Source organism: Anolis carolinensis, unplaced genomic scaffold (assembly GCF_035594765.1).
Source record: "Anolis carolinensis isolate JA03-04 unplaced genomic scaffold, rAnoCar3.1.pri scaffold_7, whole genome shotgun sequence".
Classification (NCBI taxonomy): Eukaryota; Metazoa; Chordata; class Lepidosauria; order Squamata; family Dactyloidae; genus Anolis; species Anolis carolinensis.
The window spans coordinates 4,156,458-4,169,257 of NW_026943818.1; positions in this window are offsets into that span (position 1 = coordinate 4,156,458).

Below are 12,800 nucleotides of genomic sequence, written 5' to 3' on the forward strand. Positions count from 1 at the left end.
TAAATATATTGCTCCATCAGTGTTCAATATCTATTCTACACAAATGACCAGCCATTTCCAGAAGAGACAGAGAGTTTCATCCATGCTGATGACAGTGCTATCACCGCTCAAGCTGGGAGCTCTGAAATGGTTAAACAGAAACTTTCTGAAGCTTTAGGTGCTCTTACTGACTATTACAGGGAAAACCAGTTGATTCCTAATCCATCTAAAACACAGATACGAGCAGACAAGGATCTCGAGCTCTTGAGGATGACCTGGGAAGGAATCCCATTGGAGCATTGCAACACACCAAAATATTTGGGAGTTACCCTGGACCGTGCTCTGACTTATAAGAAGCACTGCCTGAATATCAAGCAAAAAGTGGGTGCTAGAAATAATATCTCACAAAAGCTGACTGTGACAACCTGAGGATCACAGCTAGACACAGTGACACCAGAGACATCCAAGTGGCGAGCTTCTGCTTAAAGGAAATTTAGTATAATGCCAAGTGTCTATATATATAAATGAGTGATGGCATCTCGGCGACCAACAAAACAACAAAACTACAGGCCCCCCAACCTCGAAATTTGACAACACAACCCATCATCCACGCCTCTAGGTTGATACAACAAAAAGAAAAGAAAAATTAAGTCCTAATTAGAGGGAGAGGAATAATTGTTTTTATCCAATTGCTGCCAGTTAGAAGGCTAAGCTCCGCCCACTTGGTCTCCTAGCAACCCACTCAGCCCAGACGACAGGCAGAGTTAGGCCTCACAGGCCTCTTCCACACTGCCTATAAAATACAGATTATCAGATTTGAACTGGATTATATGGCAGTGTAGACTCAAGGCCCTTCCACACAGCTATGTAACCCATTTATAATGGACAATGTCAAGGGAAAACCTTTACCCTTTACCTTAACTACCACCAATTCCTCAATACTTTATTTCCCATACCACCAGACTTTGCCACAGCTACGCGTGGCCGGGCACAGCTAGTACATTATAACTGTATTCTCAATTCGTTTCTGACATGATAAATAAATAAATAGTAAATATATCACATACTATGACAAAGAGCAGTATTTCTTCATATGGGGAGCACCTTTGAAGGCAGAGATTTATAGTTCACCTGGTTTTAGCCACCAAATAAGCTATAAATATTGCATCGTATCTTGCCTGTGACTATGAGTGCCCATTTTGCTGGCATTTATTTAGAAAGGAACTTCCAGGAAAATGAGACAATCAGGGGCCTTGCAAGGTCAATGCCTTCTCCAGATTTGTTAAAGTAATGTCTTTGTAGGACAACATTAAAACAACTAACAAACAAATATTAGAAGCAATAAAAACTAACATCCTTAATAACTGTGAACGCTTTACAATTATGTCGTGTACCAATCTGAACCCCAAAGGCTTGTCTCCGAGGAAGAACCTTTATTGGCTTGATTGCTTCTCTTCTGTTAATTCTGCCTAATTACTATTTTCTTCCTATTAGGTCCTAATTATATGTACTATTTTCATTATAAAGTGAAATGTCTCCCAGAGAACCGTGTCAATTGCCGAGGCGATAGTACCGCAGGTCTCGTTTACTTCATTAAACCAGGGATCAACAGTGGCGCATCTCATTAGGTTAGGAAGACATTCAACGCGGGATAGACATTTGCACCCAGACCTCTCTTTCTTCTCAATGGTGTTGGTGAGGAATTAAACTATAGAGACTGGAAGTCGAATGGCAGAGTTCTCATTGTTAGTTGTATCAAGTCAACTTTGATTTAAGGTGACCACATGGATGATGGACTTCCAAGTCATTCTATCACCAACAGCCCTGCTCAGATCTTGCAAACATAGAACTGTGGCTTCCTTGATTTAGATTAGTGGTTCTGTTGTGATGGAGTCTTCAAGTAGAGATACCATTAGTTGTGTTAGAAGAGGAAGGAAAACTACTCGTGAGCAAGACTCCGATGAGGAGCAACAAAGGAAGAGAATACACAATTCTGCAGAGAATGTTCCATACCATACACACCTACCCTTCCTTATGTTGTGCATTCTAATTCATTCCCGGTGTCTGTAATTTAATGCTATAGTTAATGCTTTTGATGTCAGCCTAAGTGAGATAGAAAAGTTTAAAAATTCATCGCTGACCTTTCCTTGACACATTTGGCTCCGGCGAAAAAGAGCACACCTAGCGCATGGTGCACGAGTGGAGCAATCGACTTGGGCCCTTGTTTTTTCTGGCTCTCCCTTTCCCCTGAAAACAAGAAGGAAAAGGTAATGGACAAGGAGATAAGGGACAGGCAGCGTGATGCAAGAGAAGGTAACCCAGAAAGAGAAATGCAAGTAGCTTATGAAAAATAGATACACTTCCCTGGAAAGGCAGACAGAATACAAATTGGATTCCACTTTTTCTATTAAAAAAAATAGTTTCTAAAAAGCAGATGCCTTTAAAACAGAGGATTTTAGAGAGAAATCGCAAGGGGAGGGGGGTTGAGAGTGAGAACGGAAAGCAGACACGGAGAAAATATGTCTCTTAAATGTCTTCAGAGCTCTTTCTCCTCCTCCCTACAGCCTGCAGAGCCGGGTTTGTTTATTAGAAGATAAGATAGTAAAAAATGTATTTTGCAGGAGGAAAATAGTAAAGCAGCTTCCCAGGCAGATAAGAAAGCCAAATTTCTATTTTATGCTCAATTGAATGATGCGGTTACATTATCTGAGAAGCAGCAGTGAAATCACACCCTTTGGAGACGAGGCGCGGAGGACATGCTGACACGTTCGGCCAGAGGGATGTCGGGACTCCTCCTTGTGCGCTAAGGTTGGTTAGGTCAATGCACAGGGAGGTTGGGGAGCAAGGAGAAGGAAAGGAAACCAAGGGGGTCGGTCCATTCTCTAGGAGAAAGTGCAAAAGCATTAAGACTTTTTTTCAGAACAGAATCTGCAGAATGGGAAGGGTTTATCCAGTGTGATGTAATGGTTCAAGCATTGGACTATGACCTTGATTCCCCACTTAGCCATGGAAACCTACTGAGTGACTTTGGGTGAATCACAGAGTATCAGCCCCAGACAAACCTAAGATAGGGATACCATACGACAGAAATTACTTAAAGGCACACTATTGCTACTACTACTACTACTACTACTACTACTACTACTAGAGCAAGTGACTTCTGATCTCCAAAATATGTTCATCTTCTAGGATGCCTTTAAAGCTCAGAATGCATAGAGTTGGAAGAGACCAAAAAGGCCATCCTCCTTCTGCCATGCAGGAACACACAATCAAAACACCCTTGACAGATGGCCATCCAGAGAAGGCGATTCCACCAATATATCCCACTGTAGAACAAGTCTTACTAGAGTTGTGCAATCCGAGTAAACCTTGACCCATTTCGTGTCCTGGCTTTTGGTGGGGGCTCAGATCCATTTTTTGAGAGCTTTCCGAAATCCGGAGGGCAGATACAGTAGAGTCTCACTTATCCAACATTCTGGATTATCCAATGCATTTTTGTAGTCAATGTTTTCAATATATCGTGATATTTTGGTGCTAACTTTGTAAATACAGTAATTACGACATAACATTCCTGCGTATTGAAACTACTTTTTCTGTCAAATTTGTTGTATAACATGATGTTTTGGTGCTTAATTTGTAAAATCATAATCTAATTTGATTTTTAATAGGCTCTTCCTTAATCTTTATTATCCAACATATTCGCTTATCCAACGTTCTGCTGGCCCATTTATGTTGGATAAGTGAGACTCTACTGTATTTGTTTTTGCTCTGGGGTGTCGAAAGATCTGTTTTCCATCGACCCATTATGGGCGGGGGCAGGCTTCCCAGGCTCCCCTTCCCATCATAGGCAATCATTTAAACTGTTTCTACTCTAGAGGAATGGCGCTCGGCTGCAGGCAGGAGCATGTTTTCTGGGCCTGGATGCCATATATGCTCTTTCCAAGGCAAGGAGGCTGCTCACGAAAAGCAGACGAGAAGCCGGGATCAGCTTCCTCTTGCTTTCGTGTCAAACTGATTTTCGGACAGGGAGGGGGCTTCGTGTTACTAGCTTCCGAAGTACTGAAGGTACTGAATTAAAGGAAAGAAATGGAGGAAAGGGTCCTCAATGACCCCTAAGGATATATGCAGATGTTACCTGACATTATGTCTGAGTATGCTGTCAATGATATTATGGTTGTGGAAAGCAGGCAGCAGCAAAAGCATGAATTTTGAAGGTGAGAGAAGGAGGAGAAGAGATTCCATCTGGTGGTTTGTTATACTGTAGACTCTTGGCTAGCATTTAGTTTTTAAATGAGTGTCAAGCCATGTATAAGGCATGAGGAAGGAGCACTGGGCCTTTGGGGAGTTCTTCGTGCACCTTGGAGATTATACCTTTTTCATTACTGCTTTATTCCAAAGGGAAGGATTAAGAAGCTTTTTAGTGACATTCTGGAGCTCTTGATGAAGGTACCTAATAGAAAGGCAATGACCTCAATGGTCCTCCTGAGGCTTTGCCTGCATTACTAAGAAGCTCTAAATAAATATTTACTTTCTCTCCATGGTAGCACTCTAACATAATTAAGAAAAATAAATAAATAAAGTTTTTTCTCCCCTTTTAAAAAAATCTCTGCTGGCTAGGTTTTCAATATCCTATCTCCCTTCAAGGAGATGAGTAGATCCCCTAGGAAGGAGGGCGGCTGGAAATTAAAGAATCCATTTGCAGCCCAGCAACCTGCCGATGAGAAGAAAAGCCTAGAGGGTCACAAGGCTGAGGGTCACATCCCTCCGAGGCCCAATTTGCACAAACCCCTGCCGTGTGCCGCTTCTATCACAAACCTGACCAGCTGCTGCCAGGAGAAGAGCAAAGTGCCAGGCTATGGTTCAGAAACCAAGCCATGGGAATTGTGATAGGGCTGGCTGAAGTTCTCTTTGGAAGCAACGCTGTTTTCTGTTAACCTTCATGGCTACCTTTACCTGTTGGAGAAGAGGAAGGAGAAGAGGAAGAATCAGAAGCAGCAGGAGGAGAAGGAACACAAGCAGTGGTAGAATAATAATAATAATAATAACAAACAACTTTATTTATACCCCGCTACCATCTCCCCAACGGGGACTCGGGGCGGCTTACATGGGGCCATGCCCAGAACAATACAATATAACAAAATATAATAGAACAACAAATCATAGCACATTAAACAACACAATAAAAGAAAATACACACTACATTGAACAAGATCAAAAGAACAATAAAACCAAGGGCGGGCCACATGAACACTAGATTCAAACTCGAGGTGAGAAAGGAAGTAGGAGTAAAAACCATAGAGGACAGGGTCATAAAGTGGCGGTGCAATCTGGAGGACAAATATTGAAGGAGAGCAGCAAAAGGGATGTATGTAGTGATTACTCTCCAAAGGCACAACGGAAGAGCCATGTTTTCAGGTCTTTCTTAAAGGCTGCTAATGTGGGGGCTTGCCTAATCTCACTGGACAGTGAGTTCCACAATCGGGGGGCCACAGCAGAGAAGGCCCTCTCCCTTGTTCCCACAAGGCGGGCCTGAGATATCAGCAGTGGCGACAGGAGAGCCTCCCCTGACAATCGAAGGGATCGGGCAGGTTTATGATAGGAGATACGGTCACGAAGGTAGGTGGGTCCCAAACCATTTAGGGCTTTATAGGTGATGGTCTGCACCTTGAATTAGAAGTAGAAGGAGGAGGAATAGCAGAAGCAGGAGAAGAAGGAGAAGGATAAGAAGGAGTAGAGGAAGAAGCATGAAATGTTGGGGCTCAGCGAGAGGCTGGGGATTTCTCAGAGGACGAGGGGGATGATGGGTTTCCAACCGAGAAGTCTGTGTGCGATTGGGGTGAATTGCAGGCCTTAGATCAGAGAGAAGTGCAGGCAGTTGAAGATGAGACAGAGGATGGTTTGGATTCCAATGTTCATTCTTTAGCAACAGGAAGTTCTGGTTCCATCTGCTACTGTTAAAAGCCTTAGGGTTGTGTTGGACTCATCGCTGACGATGGAGGCCCAGATCACTGCCATAAGTAAGCAGGCCTTTTTTCATCTTCGCCAGGCAAGTAAATTGGCATCCTACCTTTCGACAGAAGTATTGGCAACTGTAATCCATGCAACAGTCACCACTAGGTTGGATTATTGTAACGCCTTATATGCCAGCCTTCCGAAGACAAAAACCCAGAAGATCCGAATGGTCCAAAATGCGGCGGCCAGGCTGCTAGCGGGATCATCTATAAGATCCCATATTACACCGATTCTGAAACAACTGCATTGGCTATCAATAGAACATCGGATCTCTTACAAGATACTGATCTTGACATTTAGAGCTCGAAATGGCCAAGGACCATTATATCTTAGGGACCACCTCATTCCTTTCTTCCATCAGTGGTCACCTCGATCCTCCCAGGAAAATCTCCTGTACGTACTGGACTCTAGGGAGGTATGCCTGGAAGCTACAAGGCACAGAGCCTTTTTGACCTATGCTCCAGTTCTGTGGAACTCATTGCCTCCATATGTTATAGCAATGTCGGAGTTGCGACCTTTTGGAAAAGCACTCAAGACTTGGCTGTTTGGTTGTGCATTTAAGTAAATCAGATCTAATTTGCCAAATAGTCACTGTTGAATGTTTTTAGGTTGAATGTTTTTATGCTGAATGTTTTGATGATGAATGTTTTCTATTGTGGAATGATATTTTAAATTGTAAGTCGCACGGAGCACTCTGGTGGAGAGCGACTAATTAAGAAATAAAGTGAAGTGAAGTGAAGCAACAGGCGAAAGGAAACCAGTGAAAGATCCATTTCTCTTGGGAATTGGCCTTCAGCTGATGGGGAGTTTTCCCATGATATCAGATTAGGTCTCCAGATGGAGGGGGTGAAGAATCAATTAGTTAGGTGTTCAGAGAGATTCTGTGAGAAATACTTAAGATCCAGGTGTGTGAGGCATGATCTCATGGCTTCTTGGTTGGGCTTGGGCTTAAATCAAGTGATGTTTACTTGGTGTTTCTCAGAGCAGGCTATGTTGTCAAAAGGTTCAGGGTGAAAAGATGTCTCAAGGCTAGAGTGCAACAGGAGAAGAAGGTGGAGAGGAAGAAGCAGAATGAGGAGGAGCAAAAGCAGAAGTAGAAGGAGGAGAAGGAAAAGAGGAAGAATCAGGAGAAAGAGAAGGAGGAGGAAACAACACAGGCTACATAGCTGCTACTGATGTTTTTCTAGGTTTCTAAAAACTGGTTCTATAGATTTATGGAAGCCTATGCTCTTTGGTGTTGTCATCCGTCATCACTGCTAAGTCTACATAATTATACAGAATTATAGACACACTTCCCATGAATGCAGAAAATGATAATGGGAACATCTATTATTCCTCTCATAAACCTGCTTAGATAACTTTTAAAAAACACTGTGTTCTGGAGCTGACGCTGGCGAATAAAGGGAATTTACTGGCGTGCTGGTTATTAGGACCTCATAAATACTCCCTTCTGTAATGTACAGAAGGGCTTAGAAGGCAAGGGAATGGCTTGAGATATGGAGTAAGGGACAGGTGAAACGCTTTGGAATTGTGTTTCGTGAGTTGCTCACTAATGATGTGCAAATGGAGCATCATCCATGTATGGCAGCAGGGTAGAGGCTCGTGTCTAGCCCGCCGTGTGCAGAGCACTATTTCCATATTTTTCCTGCTAGATTTTGGGGGAAAAAAATAACAGAATAATGCATACATTTTTGTAAGGAAAAGGAAGTCCTTTGTGCACATTTATTGGCACAGATGAAAAATTAAATTCTATATCATGCTATTAGGTGATTTATGCCCCCGCCCAGAGGAGGTCCAACCATAAGGCGAAATAGGCATTTGCCTGTGGCGCCATCGTCCCGGGGGCACCATCATCCTGGGAGGAGGGCACCACTCTCCACCTCCTTCTCTTTCGGGCCTTCCAGCTGCCGCGCTGGGCCTTCCGGCCAGCGCAGACCCACCTTCGCACCACGCAAGCCCACCTTTGGGGCCTTCAGAGATTGTGAGGTCTGTAGGAACTTGGAAGCTAGGTATGTGGGGTTTATATATCTGTAGAAGGTCCAGGGTGGGAGAAAGAACTTTTCTTTGAAGCAGGTGTGAATGTTGTAATTAATCACCTTGATTAGCATGTAATGGCCCTGTGGCTTCAAGGCCTAGGTACTTCTTGCCTGGGAGAATCTTTTTTTGGGAGGAGTTAGCTGTCCCTAATTGTTTACTGTCTGGATTTCTTCTGTTTTCAGAGTGTTGTTCTTTATTTATTGTCCTGATTTTAGAGGTTTTTTTTTTAATACTGAGGGCTATCTGGGTTATCTAAGTCCACACTGCCCTATATCCCTGTTCAATGTTTAGTGCTAAATTTGCAAATATAGTAATCCCTACATAACATTACCATGTATTGAACTGCTTTTTCTATTGATTTGTTGTAAAACATGATGTTTTGGTGCTTAATTTTTAAAATCATAATGTAATTTGATGTTTTATAGACTTTTCCTTTATACTTCCTTATTATCCAACATTTTCGCTTATCCAACGCTTTTATTTTTCAGTGATTGGTTTGGGGGGGGGGGAAATTCTGTTCGCCTACACTTGAAAAATACCTAGGGCCGGCTCTGCCCCCGCCCTTCAAACTGAAGCTCAAATCATTTTGTTTACAAGACAGAAAATGCAGTACAAATAAAATCACTCCAGTATATAAAACACTGTGATTAAAACAGTTTTGAACTGTTTATACACAGGAAACGTGTTCCTTGCCCAGAAAAAAAAATATTGTTTTCTGCACATACAAAAAATGAATTGGTTTTGCAGGTGGCACAATGGGGTAAACCCTTGTGCTGATGAACTGCTGATCTGAACGTTGGCAGTTCAAATTGCGTGGGAGGCAATATTGTGTTTGTGGAGGACATTGGCAGGCTCTTGGACATGTTCATGGTGCTCTCTATAACCTACAATGTCATTGGAGGGAAGGCCATTGGTGTCTCCTGAGTTGTAGGAGCTATAGCTATTTGTGGAAGTGGGAGCTTGTCTGTGTAAGTCAATGTTTCTCAACCTGGGGATTGGGACCCCTGGGGGTGGTCACGTGGGAGTGTCAGACCATCAGAAAGCATATATTTCTGATGGTCTTAGGAATCACTTTGGTCCAATTCTATCATTGGTGGGATGTATTGGGTATTTGTGCCAAATTTGGCCCAGTGAATGAAAATACATCCTGCATATCAGATATTTACATTACGATTCATAACAGTAGCAAAATTACAACTATGAAATAGCAATGAAAATAATTTTATGGTTGAGGGTCACCACAACATGAAGAACTGTTGTTGTGATGGAGTTTTCAAGTAGAGATACTACTAGTTGTATTAGAAGAGGCAGGAAAACTGCTTGTGAGCAAGACTCTGATGAGGAGCAACAAAGGAAGAATCTGGGAAATACTTATGGAGCCCACTGATGATGATACCTTCGAGGGTTTTGAAGGGGATTGTGGGACTGGGAGTCAGGAGGATGGGATGTCAGACTTTGGGAGTGAGGTGATGGATTGGACTAAGGTTCAGGAGATCCGGGAGATTCTTGAGGAGCCCACAAGCAGTGGTACATTTGAGGAATGGCACGGAGAAGATACAGATGGATCCTGGGGAGTTATGGGTTTGGATAGAAGGTAGTCTGGCTGGAGAGATCGTAGAAGGGCTGCAGCTGGAGGTGGGGCGTTGGGTGACTCCAGCTCTGATGAGGATTTGCAGCAACCAGCTGTGGATGGGGCGTTGGCTGGCTCAAGTTCGGAAGAGGACTTGTAAATAAAAGTAAGTTTGTTGCTAATGTAACTTTGCAATTGGCAAGGTGTTTTGTTGGGAGCTTTTCAGGATCTCTGTTTCAGAAGACGTGTTTGGAAGACAGCTTTGGGATGTAAGTGTTTACCCGGATTTTTAGTGGCAACGGGGCTGGCATTGTGTGGGTTTGTGCTGGATTGTCCTGTGTTGGTTTTATGCATTAGCTGCCGGCTTGCTTCCGTCGCTTTGGCTCTTTGTGTTTACCTTGGACTGGAATTCGGTGGCTGTGACTTCTCCCTGATGACTTGGACTGGAATTCGGTGACTGTGACTTCTCCCTAATGACGTGGACCGGACGTGGCAGCTGTGACTTCTCCTTTACAACGTGGTTTCGCTTTAGCAACATTTTGGGGCATTGTGTGGTCGTTGGTCACTATGGGTTACTGCTGGTAGCTTTCATGTGTTTGTTTAGCTCCAACCAGCAGGTGGAGCGAGTTTCCATCCTTTTCAACTAAGTTTGTTTTAATCTGGATTATTTCCCAGGATAATCCAGATTATATCCCAAGTTTGGGTCTTTTGAGTTCTTTTTGGACATTATTATCTCACACTGAAGAGAAAGTGTTTTGAGCCTCCTTTTGGTTGTTTCTTAGGCTCCTTTGTGTTGTTTTTGCAATAAACTGAGTTGTTTAGATTGGCTGGTGTCTGACTTGTAACAACTGTATTCAGGGGTCATGGCTGTCATGGAACCAAGTCCCAGGGCTGAATTTCCAAGCCCTGGACTTGGAGTCATAACATAAATAACCCTGGAAGCACCTGGCGGAAGAAGATAGAATGAGCCTGGGAACTCAGGGTTGAAAGTATAAACAATTATAATTGGTATAGTGTGTGGGAATAGTAGAAATGTGATACAAAGGGTGGGGTTTGATGATGATATTTGCGTGTGGTGTTACGTTGCATCAGAGGTGATAAAAATGAGTTGTATGTAAACATTAGGTCATTCTCGACTTTTCCAAAGTCATGTATTCTTCAATAAAGATTGGATTTGAGAGCAGCTATCTCTGATCTGCGTTCAGACTGGTCCTTTGAAGTGAGCGTGACATTTAAGTCGAGAATCCCGTTCTCACCATCCTGCGAATTCGCAGTGAAGTGATAATGAGTGGAGAAGAAGATCAAAACCTAAATGGAGCAGAGAGGCCTTTGCCAGGGGCCCGGCCGTTGGGGGAAGAGACGCTGCAAGCAATAGCTTCCTCTACGGGGTACCCCAGGCCGAACGGCGTGACCCAGAGGATTCCCAGAGGAGGAAGAGGCGTTTCGGCAGCGGCAGAAACCAGTTGGGGATCTGGAGGAAGCATGCCGGAGACCGTGGCCCTGCGGTTATCCATCCTGGAAACGAATTTATCCAGGCTGTCGGAAACCGTGGGGAGGTTGGTGCCACTATTGGAAGAGAATCTCCAGAAGGAGCCCACCCGATATGGCGCCGAGACAGAGCCATGTAAGGAAGAAGATTGGAGCCAGAGGGGCCAGCGCGCCTCAACGCAGAGCCCCGTGGCGGCGAGGAGCGAGGGGGATGAAGAATACTGGCAGGAACTGGAGTTCCGAGACAGAATGGCGCGTGAAGTGGAGCGCCAGCAAGCTCTGGGAACTCTGAGGCCGCCAACTCCAACAGAACTTCCAACCCAACTTCCAACCCCCCGAATGGGCGTCGGGGTGGAAAGACCACTGAGGCCAGGGATCGGGTCCAGTGGATTAGCGGACGAAGGCGGAGAGGAGCCGGAGATCCAGGAAGAGGAGGAGGATGTGCCGTACGACGAGGGAAGGCGAGGTGCGGGGGCTACAGCGAGGCCCGCCTTCGTGTCAGGCTCACTTCAAAGGACCAGTCTGAACGCAGATCAAAGATAGCTGCTCTCAAATCCAATCTTTATTGAAGAATACATGACTTTGGAAAAGTCGAGAATGACCTAATGTTTACATACATCTAATTTTATCACTTCTGATGCAACGTAATACCACACGCAAATATCATCATCAAATCCCACCCCCTGGATCACATTACTACCATTCCCACACACTATATCAATTATAATTGTTTATACTTTCAACCCTGAGTTCCCAGGCTCATTTTATCTTCTCCCGCCAGGTGCTTGCAGGATTGTTTATGTTATGAAATCAGATTCAGGGCTTGGAAATTCAGCCCTGGGATCTGGCTCCATGACATGGCGCCCTCGTTTTCTTCGTCCTCCTCTTCGGTTCTTCTTTCATCATAGTTCTGAAACAAATCAAACAATAACTCTATGTGTCCATTTTGTCCAAAGTCCCCATATACTTTTTCAGTAAGCTGCGATGGAATACTGGGTGTATTTTCCCTAAACTTTTTGGCAATGCCAACTGGAAAGTTACTTCATTGATAACACCCTGTATTCTGAATGGTCCAATATATTTGGGGCTCAGTTTTCTTGAAGGTAGCCCCAATTTGATGTTTTGGGTACTTAACCACACTAGATCTCCTTTATCTAATTTATCGCCTTCCACCCTCTTTCTGTCTGCGAACGCTTTATACTTTTTGTGTGCTTCCTTTAAGGATGCAGTCACTTGACTCCAGCATTCTAGCATTTGCGTTTTCCATTTCCCTGCCTCTGTTTCCTCATTTTCTGTCCATCTTGGCAACTGGGGTAAAGGCTGTATTTCATACCCGTAAACTACTTCAAAGGGGGTTTTATTTGTTGCTGAATGTATAGTCGAATTAAAAGCTAGTTCCGCAAAAGCCAACCACCTAGACCAGTCATTTTGTCTCATGTTAGAGTACATTCGAAGGAACTGCCCAAGCGTCTGCTGAGTACGTTCTACCGCCCCGTTTGTCATGGGGTGAAAAGCAGAACTTAGACTCCTTTCTGCTCCTAGCATTTCCAAGAATTTTTCCCAAAATTTTGCTGTGAATTGTACTCCTCTGTCACTGACCACTCTACTGGGACATCCATGCAGTTTGTAAATATGATTTATGTACAGTTCAGCTAGTTTCTCGGCCGATGGTAGTTTCGTCAGCGCTATAAAGTGGGCCTGTTTAGAAAACAGG